Below are 16,033 nucleotides of genomic sequence, written 5' to 3'. Positions count from 1 at the left end.
CATTTATCGATATAAATTGGCCTCTGAGCACTGCTTTTGCTGTGTCCCAGAGGTTTTGATAGGAAGTATTTTCATTCTCGTTGCTTTCTATGAATTTCCTTATTCCCTCCTTGATGTCTTCTATAACCCAGTCTTTTTTCAGGAGGGTATTGTTCATTTTCAAAGTATTTGATTTCTTTTCCCTAGTTTTTCTGTTACTGATCTCTAGTTTTATTGCCTTGTGGTCTGAGAAGATGCTTTGTAATATTTCGATGTTTTGGACTCTGCAAAGGTTTGTTTTATGACCTAACATGTGATCTATTCTAGAGAACGTTCCATGTGCGCTAGAAAAAAAAGTATATTTTGCAGCAGTTGGGTGGAGAGTTCTGTATAAGTCAATGAGGTCAAGTTGGTTGATTGTTGTAATTAGATCTTCCGTGTCTCTATTGAGCTTCTTACTGGATGTCCTGTCTTTCTCCGAAAGTGGTATGTTGAAGTCTCCTACTATAATTGTGGAGGTATCTATCTCACTTTTCAGTTCTGTTAAAATTTGATTTATGTATCTTGCAGCCTTCTCATTGGGTGTATATATATTTAATATGGTTATGTCTTCCTGATCAATTGTCCCTTTTGTCATTACATAGTGTCCTTCTTTATCCTTTGTGGTGGATTTAAGTCTAAAGTCTATTTTGTCAGAAATTAATATTGCTACTCCTCTTCTTTTTTGCTTATTGTTTGCTTGATATACTTTTTTCCATCCTTTGAGTTTTAGTTTGTTTGTGTCTCTAAGTCTAAGGTGTGTCTCTTGTAGGCAGCATATAGATGGATCGTGTTTCTTTATCCAGTCTGTGACTCTCTGTCTCTTTATTGGTGCATTTAGTCCATTTACATTCAGGGTAATTATAGATAAATAAGTTTTTAGTGCTGTCTTTTTGATGCCTTTTTATGTGTGTTGTTGACAATTTCATTTTTCCACATACTTTTTTGTGCTGAGGCGTTTTTCTTAGTAAATTGTGAGATCCTCATTTTTATAGTGTTTGACTTTATGTTAGTTGAGTTGTTACATTTTTCTTGGCTTTTATCTTGAGTTATAGAGTTGTTATACCTTCTTGTGGTTACCTTATTATTTACCCCTATTTTTCTAAGTAAAAACCTAACTTGTATTATTCTATATCGCCTTGTATCACTCTCCATATGGCAGTTCAATGCCTCCTGTATTTAGTTCCTCTTTTTGATTATTGTGATCTTTTACCTATTGAGTTCCATGATTCCCTGTTATGTGTATTTTTTTTTAATTAATCTTAATTTGTTTGTTTTTGTGATTTCCCTATTTGAGTTGATATCAGGACGTTCTGTTTTGTGACCTTGTGTTGTGCTGATATCTGATACTATTGGTTCTCTGACCAAACAATATCCTTTAGTATTTCTTGTAGCTTTGGTTTGGTTTTTGCAAATTCTCTAAACTTGTGTTTGTCTGTAAATATCTTAATTTCGCCTTCATATTTCAGAGAGAGTTTTGCCGGATATATGATCCTTGGCTGGCAGTTTTTCTCCTTCAGTGTTCTGTATATGTCGTCCCATTCCCTTCTTGCCTGCATGGTTTCTGCTGAGTAGTCAGAACATATTCTTATTGATTCTCCCTTGAAGGACACCTTTCTTTTCTCCCTGGCTGCTTTTAAAATTTTCTGTTTATCTTTGGTTTTGGTGAGTTTGATGATAATATTTCTTGGTGTTTTTCTTTTTGGATCAATCTTAAATGGGGTTCGATGAGCATCTTGGATAGATATCCTTTCGTCTTTCATGATGTTTTGTGTCAGGAGTTCTTCAACTATTTTCTCTGTGTTTTCTGTCCCCCCTCCCTGTTCTGGGACTCCAATCACCCGCAGGTTATCACTCTTGATAGAGTCCCACATGATTCTTAGGGTTTCTTCATTTTTTTTAATTCTTTTATCTGATTTTTTTTAGCTATGTTGGTATTGATTCCCTGGTCCTCCAGATGTCCCAGTCTGCATTCTAATTGTTCGAGTCTGCTCCTCTGACTTCCTATTGCGTTGTCTAATTCTGTAATTTTATTGTTAATCTTTTGGATTTCTACATGTTGTCTCTCTATGGATTCTTGCAACTTATTAATTTTTCCATTATGTTCTTGAATAATCTTTTTGAGTTCTTCAACAGTTTTATCGGTGTGTTCCTTGGCTTTTTCTGCAGTTATCCTAATTTCATTTGTGATATCTTTAAGCATTCTGTAAATTAGTTTTTTATATTCTGTATCTGATAATTCCAGGATTGTATCTTCATTTGGGAAAGATTTTGATTCTTTTGTTTGGGGGGTTGGAGAAGCTGTCATGGTCTGCTTCTTTAAGTGGTTTGATATGGTTTGTTGTCTCCGAGCCATCACTGGGAAACTAGTTTTTCCAGAAAATCTGCTAAAAAAAAAAATGCAGTCAGATCCCTATCAGAGTTCTCTCTCTGGCTCAGGCTATTCGGATGTTAATGAAGCCACCTGGGGAGGGTGGGGGAGGGAACAGAGAGATAGGAGAGTAGCACCTCAGAATATAGCCAGAGTTGCTTGTCTTGCTTGGAATGACTATTATATCTGAGATTCCCGCCGGTGCGTCGCCTATGTGTGCTGGCTGTGTGGAGATTGCCCACAGGGGGTCTGGCCCGCTGGAGTGACGGTCAGATCCTCTGCTTCCAGCCCCACGCCCAGCGTCAAGGCTCCCCTACTGGGACGGTGCACTCTCCACTCCAAAATCATTTGCTGCCTCCCGGGAACTTCTCGTCCCTCCAGCCGTGTGGCCGTGCCGCCCCCGCGAACCAGTTGGACCGCCTCCCGGGGTTAGTTCAGATGGGTGGAGCAGCTCCCCGTGCTTGTGCCGTGACCGAGTGTCCCGGCTGGGATGCTGTTCTTCCCGCTCCAATACCAGTCGCTGCCTCCCGGGGACTTCTCCTATTGGCTGCGTCCCATGCCGCCCGCGCAACCCGGCTGGGTCCCTTCCCGGGGTTAGTTCAGGGGGGTGGAGCAGCTCTCCATGTTTATGCCGTACCTGCGTCCAGTCCAAATCCCGGCGGGACGGTTCCCCGGCTGGGACGCTGCTCTTCCTGCTCCAAGACCAGTCACTGCCTCCCGGGGACTTCTCCTACCGGCTGCGTCCCACGCCACCTGCGGAACCGGCTGGTCCCCCTCCCGGGGTTAGTTCAAGGGGGTGGAGCAGCTCTCTGTGCTTGTGCTGTACCTGACTGGTGCGCTGGCTCCAGGCTCTGGAAACAATCACTGCTTCCCCGTATTAGTTCGTTCTCCATCTCTAAATCTGTGTTTGTTGTTCAGGGTTCGTAGATTGTTATGTATGTGATCGATTCACTTGTTTTTCTGTGTCTTTGTTGTAAGAGGGATCCGAGGTAGCGTCTGCCTAGTCCGCCACCTTGGCTCCGCCTCCTCCATCTTCTTTTGATGCTTCCTTTCCTTGCGTCATTTACTACTTTCTGTGTAGAATCCTTCAGTATTGCAAATGGAGGCTTGAATTTTTTTCTCATTTCTTTCAGCTTGAGAAATGTTGAGTGTGTTCTTCCCCTTTGGCTTTCTATCTCCGGTTCTTGCACATGTCATCATGATAATTCACTTTGTCTTCTTGAGCTGCTCTTTGAAATCTTCCATTTACTTCATCATTTTTTTTTTTGACAGCAAGTTTCAGAGTCTCTTCTGACATCCAGTTAGGTCTTTTCTTTCTCTCCTGTCTTTTCAATGGCCTTTTGCTTTCTTCATGTATGATGCCCTCGATGTCATTCCACAACTAATCTGGTCTTCGGATTATTGTTCAATGCATCAGATCTATTCTTCAGATGGTCTCTAAGTTCAGGTGTGATATACTCAAAGTCGCACTTTGGCTCTCATTGACTTCTTCCAACTTTTTTCCATTTCAACTTGAACTTGCATATGAGCAATTGATGGCCTGATCCACGGTCTGCCCCTGGCCTTGTTCTGACATAGATGATTTGATTCCTGTGTATTCCATTTGGTGAGGTCCATATGTATGGTCACCATTTGCCATTAAGAAGTTGTTGGTCTTGCAAAATTCAGTCATGCAGTTTCCATCATTATTTCTATTACCAAGGCCATATTTTCCCACTACCAATCCTTCTTTTTTTCCAACTTTTGCAGTCCAATCACCAGTAATTATCAGTGCATCCTGATTGCATGTTTGATCAATTTCAGACTGCAGAAGTTGGTAAAAATCTTCATTTTCTTCGTCTTTGGCCTTAGTGGTTGGTAGGTAAATTTGAATAATAGTCATATTAATTTGTCTTCCTTGTAGGTGCATGGATATTATCCTATCACTGACAGCATTGTACTTCAGGATAGATCTTGAAATGGTTTTTTTTTTGAGGATGAATGCAACATTATTTCTCTTCAAGTTGTCATTCCCAGTAGAGTAGACCTTATGATTGTCCCATTCAAAATGACCAATACCAGTCCGTTTCAGCTCATTAATGCCTAGGTTATCAATCTTTATGCATTACGTTTCATTTTTTGCGATTTCCAGTTTTCCTAGGGTTGCTATAATTCAGAATGGACTTGATGACATTACCCATAGATACTTTAAATTCTCTGTAATAATCCATCATCTGTGTTATATTTGAGTATTTTTCTGATGCTTGTTTTGTGTCTTCAGGCTATATTTTTTGTCTTTTTTTTTCTCCTTTGTGTAAGATTGTCATTTGGTAATGTATGGACATATTTGGGTAATAGGAACTGAAAAAAATAGCCCTCTAGATGTGTGATAATTTGTTAATATAACTAGTACTTGGTATTTGTTTAAAGTTTTCTCCAGCTATAGGTGCCAGAGATATCAAATTTCTCTACTGCTCTCTATTGCTCTTTTTTTTTTGTCTCCCCTCTTGACTTTGGGTTTCCCTATGTGCTTCTCCTCAGAGAAAGTCTGAGCCTGTAGTTCTTATCGACTGGATGGCAACTAACAACATCAGTGTTGTTTTGGTGGGAGCAAAGAAAACAAAATTTCTCACAACTGGACCAATAAGCAACATCATGATAAATGGATAAAATATTTAACTTGTCAAGGATTTCATTTTACTTGGATCAGCAATCAATACCCATGGAAGCAGCAGTCAAGAAGGTAAACAATGTATTGTAATGGGCAAATCTTCTGCAAAAGTCCACTTTAAAATCTTAAAAAGGAAACACGTCACTTTGACGACTAAGGTGCGCCTGACCCAAACTACAGTATTTTCAATAATTTCATATGCGTGGAAAAGCAGGACAATGAAAAAGGAAGACTGAAGAAGAATTCACACTTTTAAATTGTGGAGTTGGCCACATTTGATTTGTGGTGTTGGCAAAGAATATTAAATATACCATGGACTGCCAGAGAGCAAACAAATCTGTCTCAGCAGAAGTACAGCCAGAATGCTCCTTAGAAGTAAGGACAGTGAGACTTCATCTTGCATACTTAGGACATGTTGCAGGTGGGACCAATCCCTGGAGAAAGACATCATGCTTGGTAAAGTAGAGGGTCGGCAGAAAAGAGTAAGGATCTCAACAGGATGGATTGACACAGTGGCTAACAATAGGCTTAATTGTGAGAATGGTGCAAGACCGGGCAGTGTTTCATTTTCTTTTACATGGGCTTACTATGAGTCAGGGCCAACTCCATGGCACCCAACAACAACAAGTAAGGGGGAGGGCACCTTCTGTACTTTTATGATTAAATCTTAGTGTTTTAGTGGTCTTTTTTCCTTGGAATGTGACCTTTAGAAATGTTTCTTTTTGTATTCCCTCCCCCCCAGCCCCTTAGTTGAGATAAGAACGCTAGAGGGGCCTATAGTGACAGAAATATCTTTCCCTCGTGACTCTAGGACAAGGCTATCATAGTCTTTTCCTTTAGAGACTAGAGCTTTGTTATATGCTCTGGGCATACTCTTCTTTGCACCTGTCAGAACTGAGAGCAAATTTTTCTCAGAACTTCACCAGACTACCTTCGTGGGCTCCTTAGAGGTAAATCTGTTAAAAGGTTGGGTGTCCCTAGGACTGTGGCTCCCAGGAGCCTATCACACTTATGGGTACTCAACACTCAGCCTACAGCAATTCATCAAAATCATCACCTGTGGGCTTCCACGTTTTATGGCTCCAACAGCTTCTGCTTGAGATAAGCAGATCTCAGGTGTGGATCTCTGTATTCGCCTGTCTCTCCAAGTGTCAACTTGGTGGTTTGACCTGCAAACTCGGTCCTCCGATGGGTCCAAGAAAAGTCATTGCTTTTCGGTTTGTCCAGATTTCTCCTTTTATAAGACAATGAATAATGACTTCCAAGCTTTTTACATGTCAGAGCTGAAATTGGAATCCCCCCTTCCCAAAGTTTTTAGTTCCTTTTTGTGGAATATTTGTGATATTCAGCCATTAACAGAAGCAGAATCTCTGGTCACAACCTAATAGAGATTAATAGTAGTATAGAGAATCACGTATTTTTCTTAGGCAAGACAGGAAGACATTCCATCTGCTGTACTTTAAAATTCTTAAAAATACTTCTGTTTTGTGTTGACTCTGAGACCCACCTGGTGAGGATGAAGAGCCACCTGAGAGAATAAATCTAGACTTTGGTATTTAATTCAGTGCCTGTAGCCTGTGGCAAAGTTTGTGTAGATATTTTCCACTAGCTTTCTTGAAGTCCCCACACCTACAGTGTTTTATGAAAGTCCCTGAATACTCAATCTCTGCTTTTTCATTACCTGTACTTTTTTATCATTACCTGGAAAGCTCAGCTTGATGGTATTGTGGGGTTAACTACAGGAGGAAGAAATAGGAGTGTTTGTACAACAAAAATGGAAATATAGCTATCAAATATTGATTTTCTCAGATGTGAATCAATGTAACTAACACACACAACACTGCCCTATATTTTTTATTTTTGTATTTAATGAACATTTCTGCCTATTTTATGTAGTTTAATCCTTAAAATATAATATAGTACAATACAATATAACATTATATATATACATGTTGTTGTTAGTTTCCTCCTCATAGCCACCCTATGTACAACTAACCAAACACTGCCTGGTCTTGCGCCATCCTCACAATCATCTCTGCCTTTGTCTATGTATATAGAAAAAGACAGACAAAGGGAGAGAGAGAAAGTGTTTAAGAAATTGGCTCATGTGACTGTGGGGTCTGGAAAGTCCAAGAATCATTAGGCAGATGACAGGCTGGAGTTTTCTGCAGTCCTGTGTTCCAAAATCAGGCAAGGGAAAGAGTGAAGAGCGGAGGAGTTCTGAAAAAATGTCTATAGCCTGGAGGCAGAGTACACCCTAGGGGAAACTCTCTTTGTGCTTTTAAGACATTCGACTGATTTGGATGAGGCCCACCCACATTATGGATGGTAATCTGCTTTATTTAAGGTCAATTGATTTCATCACATGAAGCTATTTTATAACGACCTCTAAACTAGTGCTTAACCAAACAACTGGGCAGCATAGCCCAGCCAAGTCAACATACAAAATAAATGACAATACTCCCCAGTGCTGTTCTTTTGAGGTGTTTTCAAACTATTACCTTTTTTTCACATATAGAGATTCATATTGTTAGAGAATAACTGGAATCAGTCTGAAAGTCAGCTCCTGAAGCTCTGAGGTGAAAACCCAAGCAATTAAAATTGTGGTGCCACTGAGAATTTGCTGGGCTTAATTTTTTAAAGGATTAATCTGAAAGAGGAGTCACAAAGTATCAACATATGCCCACGTATTTAAGAAAAATATGATTTTCCTGTAAATATTTAAGGAACATCTCACGATATACATGGAAATCACTGAAGATTCCTAAGTACCTGACCAACAAAGTTTCCAAAGTTTTATAATTTCTGGATTAATATTTTGAAAATAAAGTATCTATGTACATATAGGGAGCCCTGGTGGCTCTATGGTTAAGCACTTGGTGCTACCAAAATGTCAGCAGTTCAAACCCATCAGCCAATCCTTGGAAACCCTATGGGGCAGTTCTACTCTGTCTTACAAGGTTGCTATGAGTTAGAACTGACCCAAAGGCAATAGGTTTGATTTTTTGGTTATGTTGTCATTGTTGTTAGTTGCTGTCAAGTCAGTCCCAACTCATAGCGATGCCATGCACAACAGAATGAAACACTGCCCAGTCCTGCACCATTCTCATAATCATTGACACGTTTGAGCCCACAGTTTCAGCCACTATGTCAATCCACCTCGTTGAGGGTCTTCTTTTCCGCTGACCTTGACTTTATCAAGCATGATGTACTTCTCCAGGGACTGATCCTTCCTGACAATATGTCCAAAGTATGTAAGACACAGTCTTGCCATCCTTGCTTCTAAGGAGCCTTCTGGCTGCAGTTCTTCCAAGACAGATTTGTTCTTTCTTTTGGCAGTCTGTGGTATATTCACACCACAATTCAAAGGCATCAATTCTTTGGTCTTCGTTATTCTTTGTCCAACTTTCACATACATACGATGCAATTGAAAATACCATGGCTTGGGTCAGGCGCACCTTAGTCTTCAAGATGACATCTTTGCTTTTCAACACTTTAAAGAGGTACTTTGTGGCAGATTTACCCAATGCAATGTGTCTTTTGAATTCTTGACTGCTGCTTCCATGGCTGTTGATTGTGGATCCAAGCAAAATGAAATCCTTCACAACTTCAATCTTTTCTGCATTTATCATGATGTTGCTTATTGGTCCAGTCTTGAGGATTTTTGTTTTCTTTAGTTGAGGTGTAATCCATACTGAAGGCTGTGGTCTTTGATCTTTGTTAGTGTTTCAAGGCCTCTTCACTTTCAGCAAGGAAGGTTGTGTCATCTGCATAACGCAGGTTGTTAATGAGTTTTCCTCCAATCCTGATGCCCCTTTCTTTTTCCTATAGTCCAGCTTCTCAGATTATTTGCTCAGCATACAGATTGAATAGGTATGGTGAAAGGATACAACCCTGAAGCACACCTTTTCTGACTTTAAACCAATCAGTATTCCTTGTACTGTCCAAGGAACTGCCTCTTGATCTATGTACAGGTTCCTCATGAGCACAATTAAGTGTTCTGGAATTCCCATTTTTCTGAATGTTATCTATAATTTGTTATGATCCACACAGTCGAATGCCTTTGCATAGTCAATAGAACACAAGTAAACATCCTTCTGGTAATCTCTGCTTTTAGCCAGGATCCATCTGACATCAACAATGATATCCCTGGTTCCACATCCTCTTCTGAAACCAGCCTGAGTTTCTGGCAGTTCCCTGTTGATATACTGCTACAGCTGCTTTTGAATAATCTTCGGCAAAATTTTGCTTGCATGTGGTATTGATGATATTGTTCTATAATTTACACATTTGGTTGGATCACCTTTCTTGAGAATAGGCATAAATATGGATCTCTTCCAGTCAGTTGGCCAGGAAGCTGTCTTCCATATTTCTTGGCATAGACAAGTTGGCACCTCCAGCACTGCACCTGTTTGTTGAAACATCTCAATTGATGTTTTATCAATTCCTGGGGCTTTGTTTTTTGCCAGTGCTTTTTTTCAGAGCAGCTTGGACTTCTTCCTTTAGTACCATCTGTTCCTGATCATATGCTACCTCTTGAAATGGTTGAATATCGACTAATTCTTTTTGGTATAATGACTGTGTATTCCTTCCATCTTCTTTTGATGTTTCCTGTCATGTAATATTTTCCCGATAGAATCTTTCACATTGCAACTCAAGGCTTGATTTTTTTCTTCAGTCTTTCAGCTTTAGAAACGCCTAGCATGTTCTTCCCTTTTGTTTTTCTATCTCCAGGTCTTTGTACATGCCATTATAATATCTTACTTTGTCTTCTTGCGCTTGTTTTGAAACCTTCTGTTTAGTTCTTTTACTTCATCATTTCTTCCTTTTGCTTTAGCTGCTCAACGTTCGAAAGGAAGTTTCAGAGTCTCCTCTGACATCCATCTTGGTCTTTTTCTTCTTTCCTGTCTTTTCATTGACCTCTTGCTTTCTTCATGGATGATATCCTTGATGTCATTCCACAACTCGTCTGGTCTTCAGTCACTAGTGTTCCCTGCGTCAAATCTATTCTTGAGATGGTCTCTAAATTCAGGTGAGATATACTCAAGGTTATATTTTGGCTGTCATGGATTTGCTCTGATTTTCTTCAATTTCATCTTGGACTTGCATATGAGCAATTGATGGTCTGTTCCACAGTCAACCCCTGGCTTTATTCTAACTGATGGTATTGAGTTTTTCCATCGTCTCTTTCCACAGATGTAGTAGATTTGATTCCTGTGTGTTCTATCTGGTGAGGCCTATGTGTATAGTCACCTCCATTTATGTTGGTGAGAAAAGGAATTTGCAATGAAGAAGTTGTTGATCTTGCAAAATTCTATCATTTGATCTCCGGCATTGTTTCTATCACCAAGGCCATATTTTTCAGTTACCGATACTTCATTTCCAACTTTTGCATTCCAGTCACCAGTAATTATCAATGCATCCCGACTGCGTGTTTGATCAATTTCAGACTGCAGAAGCTAATAAAAATCTTGAATTTCTTCATCTTTGTCCTTAGTGGTTGGTGGGTAAATTTGAATAATACTCGTATTAACTGGTCTTTCTTGTAGGTGTATGGATATTATCCTATCACTGACAGCTTTGTACTTCAGAATAGATCTTGAAATGTTTTTTTTTGACGATGGGTGCAACAGCATTCCTCTTCATGTTGTCATTTCCGGCATAGTAGACTATATGATTGTCCAATTCAAAATGGCCAGTACCAGTCCATTTCAGCTCACTAATGCCTAGGATATAGATGTTTATGTGTTCCATTTCATTTTTGACAATTTCTATTTTTCCTGGATTCATACTTTGTACATTCCAAGTTCCAATTATTAATGGATGTTTGCAGCCATTTCTTTTCATTCTGAGTCATGCCACATCAGCAAATGAAGGTCCCAAAAGCTTTACTCCATTAAGGTCGACTCTACTTTGAGGAGGCAGCTCTTCCCTGGTCATCCTTTGAGTGCCTTCTAACCTGGTGAGCTCTTGTTCTGGCACTCTATATGACAATGTTCCACTGCTAGTTCATAAGGTTTTCCACGGCTAATTCTTTTCAGGAGTAGACTTCCAGGCCCTTCTTCCTAGTCTATCTTTGTCTGGAAGTTCAGCTGAAACCTGTCCTCCATGGGTGACTCTGCTGGTATCTGAGCACCAGTGCCATGGCTTCCAGCATGACAGCAACACACAGGCCCCTGCAGTACAACAAACTGACTGACACATGGAGGTTTGGTTATGTGTATATTTTTTTATACATATATATGTGTGTGTGTGTGTGTGTATGGTTACGTATACATAAGTGTGTGTGTGTATTTAAAAAAAAAAAATTACCGCCAAGTCGATTCCAATGTGTAGGACTCTATAGGACAGAGTAGAACTGCTGCATAGAATTTTCAAGGAGCGCCTGTTGGATTCGAACTGCTATATACGTATATATATATTTATATGTATGAATACATATATATACACACACACACATATATATATAAACATGGCAACAAGCAAACAATTACAAAACTAAAAGGAAAAATGAGCTTAACTTACCTGGTGAATTGCATTTGAGCTCTGTTTTCAAGAAAACTTTTTGTGTAGGCAAAATATAAACTAGGGAAGTTATTGTCATTGATAGGTGCCGTTGGGTTGATTCCAACTTGTAGTGCCCCTATGTAGCACAGAACAAAGCATTGCCCCAGTCTGCACCATGCTCACAATCGTTTTTAAGATTGAGCCCATTGTTGCAACCACTGTGTCAGCCCATCTAGTTGAGGGTCTTCCTCTTTTTCACTGACCATCTCTTTACCAAGCATGATGTCTTTCTCCAGGGACTGATCCTTCCTGACAACATGTCCATCTTTGCCTCTAAGGAGCATTCTGGTTGTACTTCTTCCAAGACAAATTTGTTCATCCCTTTGGCAGTCCATGTTATATTCAATACTCTTCGCCAACACCAGAATTAAAAGGCGTCAATTCTTCTTTGGTCTTCCTTATTCATTACCCAGGTTTTGCCTGCATATGATGTGGTTGAAAATACCATGGCTTGGGTCAGGTGCACCTTAGTCTTCAAGGTGACATCTTTGCTCTTCAACTCTTTAAAGAGGTCTTTTGCAGCACATTTGCCCAATGCAATAAAATGCGTCTTTTGATTTCTTGACTGCTGCTTCTATGGGTGTTAATTGTGAATCCAAGTAAAATGAAATCCCTGACAACTTCAATCTTTTTCTTGTTTATCATGATGTTGCTTATTGGTCTAGTCTTGAGGGTTTTTGTTTTCTTTATTTTGAGGTGTAATCAATCCTGAAGGCCTGTGTCTCTAATCTTTATTAGTAAGTGCTTCAAGTCCTCTTCACTTTCAGCAAGCAAGGTTGTGTCATCTGCATAACACAGGTTGTTAATGAGACTTCCTCCAATCCTGATGCCCCATTCTTCTTCATATAGTCCAGCTAGGGAAGAAGTGGGGGACAAAGGCATAGCACTCAAACATAGGGGATTTTATTAAGTTAGTCACTGAAGGGGATAATATTTTGATGTGCAAAAATTTCCCATTGCAGCACAGCTTCCTGTGTTGATTGGCACCTTAGTTATCTATTGCTGCTTTAAGAGAAATGCCACAACTGGGTGGTTTTAATAAATAGAAATTTATCTTCTCATAGTCTAGTAGACTAGAAGTCCTAAATCAGGCCCGCAGCTCTAGGGGAAGGCTTCTCTCTCTATGGCTCTGGGGGAAGGTCCTTGTCTCTTCAGCTTTTATTTCTCAGCTCCTTGGCTTCCATGTGGCATGGCATCTGTCTTCTACCACCTCTGCTTCTTTAATCTGCTCCTTTTATATTTGAAAAGAGATTGACTCAAGACACCAACCGTCACTAATACTGCCTTAATAATATAACAAAGAAAATGCATTCCCAAATGGGATTATAATCCCAAAGCCAAAAAACCAAACCCATTGTCACTGAGTGGATTCCAACTCATAGTGACCCTATAGAACAGATTAGAACTGCCCCATGGGGTTTCCAAGGAGTGGCTGGTAGATTTGAACTGCCGACTTTTGGTTAGCAGACGAGTTCTTAACCACTACACCACCATGGCTCCAGATATGCCAAAATAAACCCCCCCCCAAAAAACAGCTGCCATTGAATAGATTACGACTAATATTCTGGGTTTTTAAAATAGATTAGAACAGCCCCATAGGGGTTCAAGGTGCGACTGGTGGATTCAAACTGTCAACTTTTTGGTTAGCAGCTGAGCTCTTAACCACTGCACTACCAGGGCTCCACCAGAGGTATGGGAATCAGGGTTTACGACACACATCTTGGGGAATGTAATTCAATCCATAACAGTTGGAACTGAAACAAGCTTCTCCACCTTACATTGATTCTGCGGCTTGCATTACTCTTCCCTCCTCCCTTGTTCCTTTTTTTCTTCCAACCACCTTCTCTCCTCCTCTAGCCTTCCTAATATCTGCTGAGCCACACACACTCTTTGATCTCTCTAAAGCAGCATTTTGTGCACTAAAGAGCATGTCCACCAGTTCAGGGAGTGGCCGAGATAGTTGACGGTAGTCAAGCAAGGACCTGTCCCTGCAGCCTGAAGATTGCTCTTTCTTGGCATGTCTGGGGCTGGTGGGACCCAGAGTCACTAGGGCTGATAACAGTTCGAGGGAATAAAAACCACAGCATCTTTTCTTCTGGCCAGAGAAAATGATGTTTAAATGTCTGTGGCTGGCTGCCTTCTAAATTTGAAATTACTGTTGATGAGCTCACCATAAATAAACCGAGGCAATGTGTGCAATAATTAATAAAACATAAATGTGTACTTAAGTATTAATGAAATAAATATTTATCAGGTTTTTTGGGATCATTATTGTATCCTCCAATGTTTAAAAAATGAGAGGTTTATTAAAACTTTTAACTATGACTTAGTAAAAGAATTTTCACAAAGCACTTTGATTTCACCATTCAGAAAATCAACCCCCAAACCAAGTCCATTGCTTTTGAGTGGATACCAACTCATAATGACCCTATAGGACAGAGTAGAACTGATCCACAGGGTTTCCAAGGTTGTAATCTTTATGGAAGCAGGCTGCCTCATTTTTCTCCTGTAGCGAGGCTGGTGGCCCTTTTCATTAGCAGCAGAGAGCTTAACAATTGTGCCACCATGTCTTCTTATTCCAAACCCCAAACCAAACTTGTTGCCATTGAATTTATTCTGACTCATGGCTACCCGATAGGATAGAGTAGAACTACCTCATAAGTTTTCCAAGGAGCAGCTGGTGGATTCGAACTACTGACCTTTTGGCTAACAGCTCTTAATCACTGCACCATCAGGGCTTTAACTTTTTGTCCTAATGAAGGGCCAACCAGCAGAATAGAATCCAGATAGGAATGCCCTGGCAGAGGTTGGGTTGAGAAGACAAGATGTATAAGAAGACACTGTAAATCCAGGGTTTGGTCATGAGAGAGGAAATCACTCCAGAAATTTTAAGCAAAAGAGGATTCAGAACAAAAAATTAGAGCCTCATAAGACTTCTGGACAAACTAGAGGATCCAGCTCTAAGCTTGGCCTTCAGAAATGAGTTCCAGAATGACACATCTGAACTTGTTCCCCTGGGAAGCTGCTGCACTGCTACAAAGCTGCGAAATTGAGAAGACCCCCTGCCAAGTTGCAGAAGAGGGTCACTAATGAGCCACGACCTCTGCCCACACTCCGGAGGTGGGAAACCAGCTGCTAGTAGAAGATGTGCTCAGACCACTGGGGCCTGAGAAGTCAGCACAGAGAAGGCCAGCATGCCTTTCTCATCCCAGCACCTCCCTGTTTGAGGCACAGGTGACCTGTTTCGATTCTTCACTTCTACACTAGGCTAAAACCACAAAACCCACTGCTGTCGAGTTAATTCTGACTCATAGCGACCCTATAGGACAGGGTAGAACTGCCCGATAGAGTTTCCAAGAAGCGCCTGGCAGATTTGAATTGCTGACCACTTGGTTAGCAGCAGTAACACTTAGCCACTACCCCACCAGCTAGGCTAATTAGGTTAAGCTAGAACTTGCCTTCCCATTGTCCCCAAAGAGTGGATAGAAAAGTTGATGTTTAAGTGTCAAAATCTCTCAAGCTCATGAAGGACAAAAAACTAAGTTGGTGCTCTTCTCCTCAAAGAAAGACATTAGTGGGCATTCTCTCCCTTCCTTAGGACCCCCATAAAGCCCCTTGGACAACCTAGGAGGCCCAAGGCACACACTTGTGATTTCTCATACATTTGAAAACTGCCTCTAAGTCTCATTGTAAACAACTCCCTCAGATGACAGAGTGTTAATGTACGGCCAATACTAAAATATTGCACAGAAACACAGAGACCCCTACAGCCACGGGCAGACACACACACACACACAAACAGACAGACACACACACCCCCATGCACAGCTGCATGGTGTCCACTTATTTAAGCGCAAATCCTTCTCTGCTAATGTGAGTCATGGAGCCCTGGTGGTGCAGTGGTTAGGAACTACGGCTGCTAATCAGAAGGTCAGCAGTTTGAATCCACCAGCCACTTCTTGGAAACCCTATGGGGTAGTTCTACTCTGTCCTATAGGGTCGCTATGAGTCGGAACCGACTTGACAGCAATGGGTTTAGTTTTGGGCTTTGGAATGTGAGTGGTGTGTGTAGTTTTCATCATGGAGGGTTTCCATTGATTAAAAAGCCAATAAAGTGGGGGAAAAAAAATGTCAGAAAGAGCGTGTTGTGGCTTCTTAAGTGCAATAGCTGCCTTTGAGGATAGCTTTGTAAATGCTGTTAGTTTCACAAAGTGGGCTCTATGGGCTATAAAATTATTAGTTTTTATTTGGTGGGGGTGGTGGTGGTGGAGAGTTTGTAAAGTCAACACATGTCTATAATATTGGTTTGAAAACCCTAAGACAGGTCTTTTGATAAGATTTCTTGAAACTTGAAGAGGCCCTGGTTTTCATGTCTTAAAAGGAAGACAGAGAAAGAAACTGAAATAAAATCAGAAGTGGCACTCACA

This window comes from Elephas maximus, chromosome 2 (genome assembly GCF_024166365.1).
Source record: "Elephas maximus indicus isolate mEleMax1 chromosome 2, mEleMax1 primary haplotype, whole genome shotgun sequence".
NCBI lineage: Eukaryota > Metazoa > Chordata > Mammalia > Proboscidea > Elephantidae > Elephas > Elephas maximus.
This window is presented reverse-complemented; position numbering follows the sequence as displayed.